Genomic DNA, 12,072 nt, shown 5'->3' with positions numbered 1-12,072 from the left:
GTTGTTTTTTTCTTTTACATATTGCAAGATGTTCCACGTTGCAACTGAGTCAGAAGATACTTCAGGAAAATCACTGCACAGTGCTGGAGCTACCAAGCTAAGTGTATCTGCTATAAACTTTTTGGTATCTGTTTCTCCAGCTGTTATTTGTATTGCATGTCATGTCAAACTTATTAATGCAGATAAAATTTCCTTTAGTACTGTTACATTACCTGTTGCTGTTCCGTCAACATCTAATTTTCAGAGTGTTCCTGATAACATAAGAGATTTTATTTTTTAAATCCATTAAGAAGGCTATGTCTGTTATTTCTCCTTCTAGTATACATAAAAGTCTTTTAAAACTTCTCTTTTTTCAGATGAATTTTTAAATGAACATCATCATTCTGATACTGATAATGGTTCTTCTGGTTCAGAGGTTTCTGTCTCAGAGGTTGATGCTGATAAATCTTTGTATTTGTTCAAGATGGAATTTATTCGTTCTTTACTTAAAGAAGTGTTATTTGCATTAGAAATAGAGGATTCTGGTCCTCTTGATACTAAATGTAAACGTTTAAATAAGGTTTTTAAATCTCCTGTAGTTATTCCAGAAGTGTTTTATCTCCCTGATGCTATTTCTGAAGTAATTTCCAGGGAATGGAATAATTTGGGTAATTTATTTACTCCTTCTAGACGTTTAAGCAAATTATATCCTGTGCCATCTGACAGATTAGAGTTTTTTGGGACAAAAATCCCTAAGGTTATGGGGCTGTCTCTACTCCTGCTAATGTACTACTATTCCTACGGCAGATAGTACTTCATTTAAGGATCCTTTAGATAGGAAAATTGAATCCTTTCTAAGAAAAGCTTACTTATGTTCAGGTAATCTTCTTAGACCTGCTATATTTTTAGTGGATGTTGCTGCAGCTTCAACTTTTTGGTTAGAAGCTTTAGTGCAACAAGTAACAGATCATAATTTTATAGCATTATTATTATTCTATAACATGCTAATAATTTTATTGGTGATACCATCTTTTGATATCATTAGAGTTGATGTCAGGTATATGTCTCTAGCTATTTTAGCTAGAAAAGCTTTATGGATTAAACTTGGAATGCTGACATGTCTTCTAAGTCAACTTTGCTTTCCCTTTCTTTCCAGGGTAAATAATCATTTTTCGTTCCTTTCCTCACAAGGAACAAAAGCCTGATCCTTCATCCTCAGGAGCGGTATCAGTTTGGAAACTATTTCCAGTTTGGAATATATCCAAGCCTTATAGAAACCTATAGCCAGCTCCTAAGTACCTATGAAGGTGCGGCCCTTATTCCAGCTCAGCTGGTATGGGGCAGATTACGTTTTCTTCAAAGAAATTTGGATCAATTCCGTTCTTAATCTCTGGTTTCAGAAACATTGTTTCAGAAAGGTACAGAATTGGCTTCAAGTTAAGGCCTCCTGCTAAGAGATTCTTTTCTTTCCCGTGTCCCAGTTAACACAGCAAAGGCTCAGCATTTCTGAAATGTGTTTCAGATCTAGAGTTGGCTGGAGTATTTATGCCAGTTCCAGTTCTGGAACAGGGGCTGGGGTTTTATTTTATCTCTTCATTGTACCAAAGAAGGTCAATTCCTTCAGACCAGTTCCGGATCTATCATTATTGAATCGTTATGTTAGGATACCAACATTCAAGATGGTTACTGTAGGACTATCCTGCCTTTTGTTTAGCAAGGGCATTATATGTCTACAATAGATTTACAGGATGTGTATCTGCATATTCCGATTCATCCAGATCACTTTTAGTGTCTGAGATTCTCTTTTTAGACAAGCATTACCAGTTTTGTGGCTCTACCGTTTGGCTTAGCCTCAGTTCCAAGAATTTTTTTCAAAGGTTCTTGGTGCCCTTCTTTCTGTAATCAGAGAATAGGGTTTTGGTATTTCCTTATTTGGACGATATCTTGGTACTTGCTCAGTCTTCTCATTTTCGAAGAATCTCATACGAATCGACTTGTGTTGTTTCTTCAAGTTCATGGTTGGAGGATCAATTTACCATTCAGTTCATTGATTCCTCAGACAAGGGTAACCTTTTTAGGTTTCTAGATAAATTCAGTGTCTATGACTCTGTCCTTGTCAGACAAGAGAAGTTTAACATTGATATCAGCTTGTCAAAACCTTCAGTCACAATCATTCCCTTTGGTAGCCTTATGCATGGAAATGTTGGGTCTTAGGACTGCCGCATCAGATGCGATCTCCTTTGCTCGTTTTCACATGCGACCTCTTCAGCTCTGTATGCTGAACCAATGGTGCAGGGATTACTCAAAGATATCTCAATTAATATCTTTAAACCGATTTTACAACACTCTCTGACATGGTGGACAGATCACCATCGTTTAGTTCAGGGGGCTTCTTTGTTCTTCCGACCTGGACTATAATCTCAACAGATGCAAGTCTTACAGGTTGGGGAGCTGTGTGGGGGTATCTGACGGCACAAGGGGTTTGGGAATCTCAGGAGGTGAGATTTCCGATCAATATTTTGGAACTCCGTGCAATTTTCAGAGCTCTTCAGTCTTGGCCTCTTCTGAAGAGAGAGTTGTTCATTTGTTTTCAGATAGACAATGTCACAACTGTGGCATACATCAATCATCAAGGAGGGACTCACAGTCCTCTGGCTATGAAAGAAGTATCTCGAATTTTGGTTTGGGCGGAATCCAGCTCCTGTCTAATCTCTGCGGTTCATATCCCAGGTATGGACAATTGGAAAGCGGATTATCTCAGTCGCCAAACGTTGCATCCGGGCGAATGGTCTCTTCACCCAGAGGTATTTCTTCAGATTGTTCAAATGTGGGAACTTCCAGAAATAGATCTGATGGCTTCTCATCTAAACAAGAAACTTCCCAGGTATCTGTCCAGATCCCAGGATCCTCAGGCGGAGGCAGTGGATGCATTATCACTTCCTTGGAAGTATCATCCTGCCTATATCTTTCCGCCTCTAGTTCTTCTTCCAAGAGTAATCTCCAAGATTCTGAAGGAATGCTCGTTTGTTCTGCTGGTAGCTCCGGCATGGCCTCACAGGTTTTGGTATGCGGATCTTGTCCGGATGGCCTCTTGCCAACCGTGGACTCTTCCGTTAAGACCAGACCTTTTGTCTCAAGGTCCTTTTTTCCATCAGGATCTGAAATCCTTAAATTTAAAGGTATGGAGATTGAACGCTTGATTCTTGGTCAAAGAGGTTTCTCTGACTCTGTGATTAATACTATGTTACAGGCTCGGAAATCTGTATCCAGAGAGATATATTATAGAGTCTGGAAGACTTATATTTCTTGGTGTCTTTCTCATCATTTTTCTTGGCATTCTTTTAGAATACCGAGAATATTACAGTTTCTTCAGTTCCTTGAAAGGTCAAATCTATGCTCTTTCTGTTCTTTTTCACAGAAAGATTGCTATTCTTCCTGATATTCATTGTTTTGTACAAGCTTTGGTTCGTATAAAGCCTGTCATTAAGTCAATTTCTCCTCCTTGGAGTTTGAATTTGGTTCTGGGGGCTCTTCAAGCTCCTCCATTTGAACCTATGCATTCATTGGATATTAAATTACTTTCTTGGAAAGTTTTGTTCCTTTTGGCCATCTCTTCTGCCAGAAGAGTTTCTGAATTATCTGCTCTTTCTTGTGAGTCTCCTTTTCTGATTTTTCATCAGGATAAGGCGGTGTTGCGAACTTCTTTTGAATTTTTACCTAAGTTGTGAATTCCAACAACATTAGTAGAGACATTGTGGTTCCTTCATTATGTCTTAATCCTAAGAATTCTAAGGAGAAATCATTGCATTCTTTGGATGTTATTAGAGCTTTGAAATATTATGTTGAAGCTACTAAGTCTTTCCGAAAGACTTCTAGTTTATTTGTTATCTTTTCCGGTTTTAGAAAGGCCAGAAAACTTCTGCCATTTCTTTGGCATCTTGGTTGAAATCTTTAATTCATCTTGCCTATGTTGAGTCGGGTAAGACTCCGCCTCATAGGATTACAGCTCATTCTACTAGGTCAGTTTCTACTTCCTGGGCGTTTAGGAATGAAGCTTCGGTTGATCAGATTTGCAAAGCGGCAACTTGGTCCTCTTTGCATACTTTTACCAAATTCTACCATTTTGTTGTATTTTCTTCTTCTGAAGCAGTTTTTGGTAGAAAAGTACTTCAGGCAGCGGTTTCAGTTTGAATCTTCTGCTTATGTTTTTCATTAAACTTTATTTTGGGTGTGGATTATTTTCAGCAGGAATTGGCTGTCTTTATTTTATCCCTCCCTCTCTAGTGACTCTTGTGTGGAAAGATCCACATCTTGGGTAGTCATTATCCCATACGTCACTAGCTCATGGACTCTTGCTAATTACATGAAAGAAAACATAATTTATGTAAGAACTTACCTGATAAATTCATTTCTTTCATATTAGCAAGAGTCCATGAGGCCCGCCCTTTTTTTGTGGTGGTTATGATTTTTTTGTATAAAGCACAATTATTCCAATTCCTTATTTTATATGCTTTCGCACTTTTTTCTTATCACCCCACTTCTTGGCTATTCGTTAAACTGAATTGTGGGTGTGGTGAGGGGTGTATTTATAGGCATTTTAAGGTTTGGGAAACTTTGCCCCTCCTGGTAGGAATGTATATCCCATACGTCACTAGCTCATGGACTCTTGCTAATATGAAAGAAATGAATTTATCAGGTAAGTTCTTACATAAATTATGTTTTTGGTATTTCCTTATTTGGACGATATCTTGGTACTTGCTCAGTCTTCTCTTTTTCGAAGAATCTCATACGAATCGACTTGTGTTGTTTCTTCAAGTTCATGGTTGGAGGATCAATTTACCAATCAGTTCATTGATTCCTCAGACAAGGGTAACCTTTTTAGGTTTCTAGATAAATTCAGTGTCTATGACTCTGTTCTTGTCAGACAAGAGAAGTTTAACATTGATATCAGCTTGTCAAAACCTTCAGTCATAATCATTCCCTTTGGTAGCCTTATGCATGGAAATGTTGGGTCTTAGGACTGCCGCATCAGATGCGATCTCCTTTGCTCGTTTTCACATGTGACCTCTTCAGCTCTGTATGCTGAACCAATGGTGCAGGGATTGCTCAAAGATATCTCAATTAATATCTTTAAACCAATTTTACGACACTCTCTGACATGGTGGACAGATCACCATCGTTTAGTTCAGGGGGCTTCTTTGTTCTTCCGACCTGGACTATAATCTCAACAGATGCAAGTCTTACAGGTTGGGGAGCTGTGTGGGGGTATCTGACGGCACAAGGGGTTTGGGAATCTCAGGAGGTGAGATTTCCGATCAATATTTTGGAACTCCGTGCAATTTTTCAGAGCTCTTCAGTCTTGGCCTCTTCTGAAGAGAGAGTTGTTCATTTGTTTTCAGATAGACAATGTCACAACTGTGGCATACATCAATCATCAAGGAGGGACTCACAGTCCTCTGGCTATGAAAGAAGTATCTCGAATTTTGGTTTGGGCGGAATCCAGCTCCTGTCTAATCTCTGCGGTTCATATCCCAGGTATGGACAATTGGAAAGCGGATTATCTCAGTCGCCAAACGTTGCATCCGGGCGAATGGTCTCTTCACCCAGAGGTATTTCTTCAGATTGTTCAAATGTGGGAACTTCCAGAAATAGATCTGATGGCTTCTCATCTAAACAAGAAACTTCCCAGGTATCTGTCCAGATCCCGGGATCCTCAGGCGGAGGCAGTGGATGCATTATCACTTCCTTGGAAGTATCATCCTGCCTATATCTTTCCGCCTCTAGTTCTTCTTCCAAGAGTAATCTCCAAGATTCTGAAGGAATGCTCGTTTGTTCTGCTGGTAGCTCCGGCATGGCCTCACAGGTTTTGGTATGCGGATCTTGTCCGGATGGCCTCTTGCCAAACGTGGACTCTTCCGTTAAGACCAGACCTTTTGTCTCAAGGTCCTCTTTTCCATCAGGATCTGAAATCCTTATATTTAAAGGTATGGAGATTGAACGCTTGATTCTTGGTCAAAGAGGTTTCTCTGACTCTGTGATTAATACTATGTTACAGGCTCGTAAATCTGTATCCAGAGAGATATATTATAGAGTCTGGAAGACTTATATTTCTTGGTGTTTTTCTCATCATTTTTCTTGGCATTCTTTTAGAATACCGAGAATATTACAGTTTCTTCAGGATGGTTTAGATAAGGGTTTGTCCGCAAGTTCCTTGAAAGGTCAAATCTCTGCTCTTTCTGTTCTTTTTCACAGAAAGATTGCTATTCTTCCTGATATTCATTGTTTTGTACAAGCTTTGGTTCGTATAAAGCCTGTCATTAAGTCAATTTCTCCTCCTTGGAGTTTGAATTTGGTTCTGGGGGCTCTTCAAGCTCCTCCATTTGAACCTATGCATTCATTGGATATTAAATTACTTTCTTGGAAAGTTTTGTTCCTTTTGGCCATCTCTTCTGCCAGAAGAGTTTCTGAATTATCTGCTCTTTCTTGTGAGTCTCCTTTTCTGATTTTTCATCAGGATAAGGCGGTGTTGCGAACTTCTTTTGAATTTTTACCTAAGTTGTGAATTCCAACAACATTAGTAGAGACATTGTGGTTCCTTCATTATGTCCTAATCCTAAGAATTCTAAGGAGAAATCATTGCATTCTTTGGATGTTATTAGAGCTTTGAAATATTATGTTGAAGCTACTAAGTCTTTCCGAAAGACTTCTAGTTTATTTGTTATCTTTTCCGGTTTTAGAAAGGCCAGAAAACTTCTGCCATTTCTTTGGCATCTTGGTTGAAATCTTTAATTCATCTTGCCTATGTTGAGTCGGGTAAGACTCCGCCTCATAGGATTACAGCTCATTCTACTAGGTCAGTTTCTACTTCCTGGGCGTTTAGGAATGAAGCTTCGGTTGATCAGATTTGCAAAGCGGCAACTTGGTCCTTTTTGCATACTTTTACCAAATTCTACCATTTTGATGTATTTTCTTCTTCTGAAGCAGTTTTTGGTAGAAAAGTACTTCAGGCAGCGGTTTCAGTTTGAATCTTCTGCTTATGTTTTTCATTAAACTTTATTTTGGGTGTGGATTATTTTCAGCAGGAATTGGCTGTCTTTATTTTATCCCTCCCTCTCTAGTGACTCTTGTGTGGAAAGATCCACATCTTGGGTAGTCATTATCCCATACGTCACTAGCTCATGGACTCTTGCTAATTACATGAAAGAAAACATAATTTATGTAAGAACTTACCTGATAAATTCATTTCTTTCATATTAGCAAGAGTCCATGAGGCCCGCCCTTTTTTGTGGTGGTTATGATTTTTTTGTATAAAGCACAATTATTCCAATTCCTTATTTTATATGCTTTCGCACTTTTTTCTTATCACCCCACTTCTTGGCTATTCGTTAAACTGAATTGTGGGTGTGGTGAGGGGTGTATTTATAGGCATTTTAAGGTTTGGGAAACTTTGCCCCTCCTGGTAGGAATGTATATCCCATACGTCACTAGCTCATGGACTCTTGCTAATATGAAAGAAATGAATTTATCAGGTAAGTTCTTACATAAATTATGTTTTCTGATTTTTCATCAGGAGAAGGCGGTATTGCGGACTTCATTCGAATTTTTACCTAAGGTTGTGAATTCTAACAACATCAGTAGAGACATTGTTGTCCCTTCCTTGTGTCCTAATCCTAAGAATCTTTTGGAAAGATCCTTACATTCTTTGGATGTGGTAAGAGCTTTGAAATATTATGTTGAAGCTACTAAAGATTTCAGCAAGACTTCTAGTCTATTTGTTATATTTTCTGGTCCTATGAAAGGTCAGAAGGCCTCTGCTATTTCCTTGGCATCTTGGTTAAAGCTTTTGATTCATCAAGCTTATTTGGAGTTGGGTCAAGCCCCGCCTCAGAGAATTACAGCTCATTCAACTAGATCAGTCTCCACTTCATGGGCTTTTAAGAATGAAGCTTCAGTTGATCAGATTTGCAAAGCAGCGACTTGGTCCTCTTTGCATACATTTACTAAATTCTTCCGATTTTTTGTATTTGCTTCCTCGGAAGCAGTTTTTGGTAGAAAAGTTCTTCAGGCAGCTGTTTCAGTTTGATTCTTCTTCTGCTATTTTCAGTTTTTCTTTTCTTCATAAAAATAACTTATATTTGGGTTGTGGATTATTTTTTCAGCATTTGGCTGTTGTTTATTTTTTATCCCTCCCTCTCTAATGACTCTTGCGTGGAGTTCCACATCTTGGGTATTTGATATCCCATACATCACTAGCTCATGGACTCTTGCCAATTACATGAAAGAAAACATAATTTATGTAAGAACTTACCTGATAAATTAATTTCTTTCATATTGGCAAGAGTCCATGAGCCCCACCCTTTTTATGGCGGTTATGATTTTTTGTATAAAGCACAATTATTCCAAATTTCTTTGTTGATGCTTTTTACTCCTTTCTTTATCACCCCACTACTTGGCTATTCTGAATTGTGGGTGTGGTGAGGGGTGTATTTATAGGCATTTTGAGGTTTGGGAAACTTTGTCCCTCCTGGTAGGATTGTATATCCCATACGTCACTAGCTCATGGACTCTTGCCAATATGAAGGAAATTAATTTATCAGGTAAGTTCTTACATAAATTATGTTTTTTTCATTGATTTTACCTACATTTCCATTTTTATGTTGCATAATTGCTTTTAAATTGCAAGGGAGACGTCCCTTTTTTCATCTCATTCATACTTTGATTACCATTATAAATAAATATAATTTCATAAGAAATACTTGTTATTGTATTAATTTTGACATTTTTTATTGCGTTACAAATACTTGACTAATAGTCCTGTGAATTAGTGTGTCTGTTACATCAAGCTATCTAGTGCTATCCTCTGTAGCCATTGCATTTGAACATACTAAAAAGGCCACTTAATCCCTTGCACCCAGCTCGATAGGCACCCCTTATAAGATGCGCCAGACAGGGTTTAGCGCATCCCGGCCGAGACACTTCATTTAAACATTGTTTATAATTTTAGCGACATATCTCCTATAGTTTGTAATGGGGATTTCTACTTTTTACTATATTTTATTATAGTCATGTATTTTTCAGACAGTATGCAGTATGTGGGAGTTAGCTGGGGCATTCCAGGGGAGTGTAAGTTAGTCATTACGTAAATGTAGGTGTTATTAAGGACTTAGCTGGGCATTCCAGGCGGGTGTAGGTTAGTGGTGACGTAGGTGTAGGCGGTCAGGGGGAGTGTAGCGTAGGTGTGACATAGGTAAAGTTGTTCAGGGGGAGTTAGCAGGGCGTGCTAGTGAGAGTAGGCTTCACTTTGATTTGGACATATCGACACCAGTGCAATATGTTTGAATCAGTGAACTGCAGGTTGCGACAAGGGTAGTGGCCATGTTTGACTACATCGCCTGAGGTAGTTAGCATAGGTGTAGTAAAACGTAGGTCCCACCAGCAATGTTTGGAGTGTGCCCACATGGAAACTATTTTTAGTTTAGTAGTGAGCACACTGTCTGCTCCCTGTAGGCCCACCTCAAAAAGGACACACACACCCTGCCGCAGCAAAATGCAGACGAGCGGTGATACCGTCGATACGGATGGTAATGTCACGCTCCCATTGACTTCTACGGGAGAGACATCTCCGCTCACCGGCACTGCCCTTTTTTAGAAATTATCTACAGACTGACGGACTGCAAGGCCGACAAGGCCAGTAAGGCAGTTTCTTGTCGGTCTGTTAAGGTTTTGAACATCAGGATTTAACAGCATTATATTATTACTGGTTATTGGTAATCCATGATCAATTCATATTCCGTTGGCTTGTATTTTTGTGTAATAATAACTTTATCTGTAGAAAAATATGTGGCTATACATGACTATACAAATGTTATATAGTTAACCTATCTCCAAAATTAATTTTTATATCTAACTATAATAAATATAGGGTAGACTGTCACTATATCAATCTATGGCTTTTCTGCGTATTGTTTAGCTATCTGACTATCGTTAAATAAATACGTTTTGTGCTATACCAGGTGCAAAAATAATGCAAAACAATTAGCATTATCGCACTTTCCATAGCGCTGCCATTATGAGTTACTGAAAAACCTTCTCTTGCTGTGCGGTATGGTGCGTTATTCCGTTAAACTCCATACCGCAGAAAACCTGAAGGCCTGATCTTACGTGCTCGTGCACGTTTTGCCCCATAGACATAAATGGGGAGAAAGTGTCATAAAAAAACACCTGCGATCGCAGAATTGCAAATCGTTGTAACACAACCCTATTGATGTCTATTGGGAAAATAAAATTACGTTAAAACCTAACACCCTAACATAAACCTCTAGTCTAAATAACCCTAGTCCGCCGTCCCCGACATAGCTGACACTAAATAAAGTATTAACCCCTAAACCGCCAGCCCCCTCATCACAACTAATAAACTAAACCTATTAACCCCTAAACTGCCGGCCACCCACATCCCAAAACATTAAATTAAACTATCAACCCCTAAACCTAACATCCCCCTAACTTTAAATAAAAAGTTACAATATAACTATCTTAAAATAAATAAAAACTTAACTGTGAAATAAATAAAAAAAATAAGATTAAACTATAAATTAGTCTAACATAACTATTCAAATAAAATAAAATAAACTACAAATTAAAAATCCTAAATTACATAATTAAATAAACCTAACACTACGAAAAAATTAAACAAATCTAACATTACATAAAAAAAAAAAATTGCAAGGTACTCCATTTTTAAACAGGTACCTTGCATTCAAGCTTCAGTGTACGGCGGTGATGGTATGAAGAGGATCCTCCACGCTGGATGTCCGCTGCGCCAGCAGTGATGCTCCGCGCCTCCACAGCACTGCGCCTCCACAGCTCCGCACCACCGGGATGAAGATAGAAGACGCCCCCCATGATGGATGTAGATGTCGCCTCCTGGATGAAGACTTCTCGCAGCCTGGATGAAGATGGATGTCCGGACTTAAGGAACTGTGAGTAGTTTTCCTTGGGGTTAGTGTTAGGTTTTTGTTTTATTTATTTTTTTTATTTATTTTTTTTAGATTAGGGCTTTGGGCAGGAAAAGAGCTAAATGCCCTTTTAAGGGCAATGCCCATACAAATGCCCCTTTAGGGGCAATGGGTAGCTTAGGTTTTTTTTTAGACTTAGTTTTTTTTATTTTGGGGGTTGGTTGGGTGGGGAGGTTTACTGTTAGGGGGACTTTGTAATTTTTTAGATAAAAAAAAAGCTGCTTAACTTAAGGCAATGCCCTACAAAAGGCCCTTTTGGTAGTTCATTGTTAGATTAGGGGGTGTTTTTATTTTGGGGTGGCTTTTGTTTTATAAGGCTATTAGTTTAGGTGCAATGTTTATTATTTTGGATAATTTCGTCTTTTATTTTGTGTAATCTTAGTGTTTTTTTTAATTTTTTGTAATTTAAGCAGTTTTTTGTAATGTTAGATTTTTTTTTAATTTTTTTCGTAGTGTTAGGTTTATTTAAATTTGTAAATTAGGTTTTTTATTTTTTCGTAGTGTTAGGTTTTTTTAATCATGTACTTTACTTTAATCTTAGTTTTTTTTATTACACAGGTAAGTTTTTATTTATTTTAAGATATATATTGTAATTTTAATTTAAAGTTAGGGGGGTGTTAGGTTTAGGGGTTAATAGTTTAATTTAATTTTTTTGCGATATGGGTCCCGGCGGTTTAGGGGTTAATAGGTTTAGTTTATTAGTTGTGATGTGGGGGCTGGCGATTTAGAGGTTAATATGTTTAATTTATTAGTTTTGTTGTGGGGGGCTGGCGGTTTAGAGGTTAATACTTTATTATAGTGTTGGCAATGTGAGGGGTGGCAGTTTAGGGGTTAATAGGTTTATATAGTGTTGGCAATGTGAGTGGGTGGCCGATTAGGGGTTAATAGGTTTATTTAATAGTTGTGATGTGGGTGGGCGGCGGATTAGGGTTTAATAAGTTTATTATAGTATTTGCGATGCGGGAGGGTGGTGGTTTGGGGTTAACAGGTAGTTTATGGGTGTTAGTGTACTTTGTAACATTTTAGTTATGAATTTTGTGAAACATTTTTGTTTCGCATAATCCATAACTACTGGTCT

General features: G+C 38.1%; 1 protein-coding gene across 2 annotated transcripts in view; it reads left to right on the top strand.

Annotated features, from left to right (window-relative positions):
* Positions 1-12,072, top strand: part of DPYS (dihydropyrimidinase) — a 268,242-nt gene that overhangs the window by 91,012 nt on the left and 165,158 nt on the right. The window lies entirely within an intron of this gene.

The sequence above is a fragment of the Bombina bombina genome, chromosome 5 (genome assembly GCF_027579735.1).
Source record: "Bombina bombina isolate aBomBom1 chromosome 5, aBomBom1.pri, whole genome shotgun sequence".
Classification (NCBI taxonomy): Eukaryota; Metazoa; Chordata; class Amphibia; order Anura; family Bombinatoridae; genus Bombina; species Bombina bombina.
The sequence above is the reverse complement of the archived record's forward strand: the minus strand, read 5'-3'. Positions and strand labels throughout refer to the sequence as shown.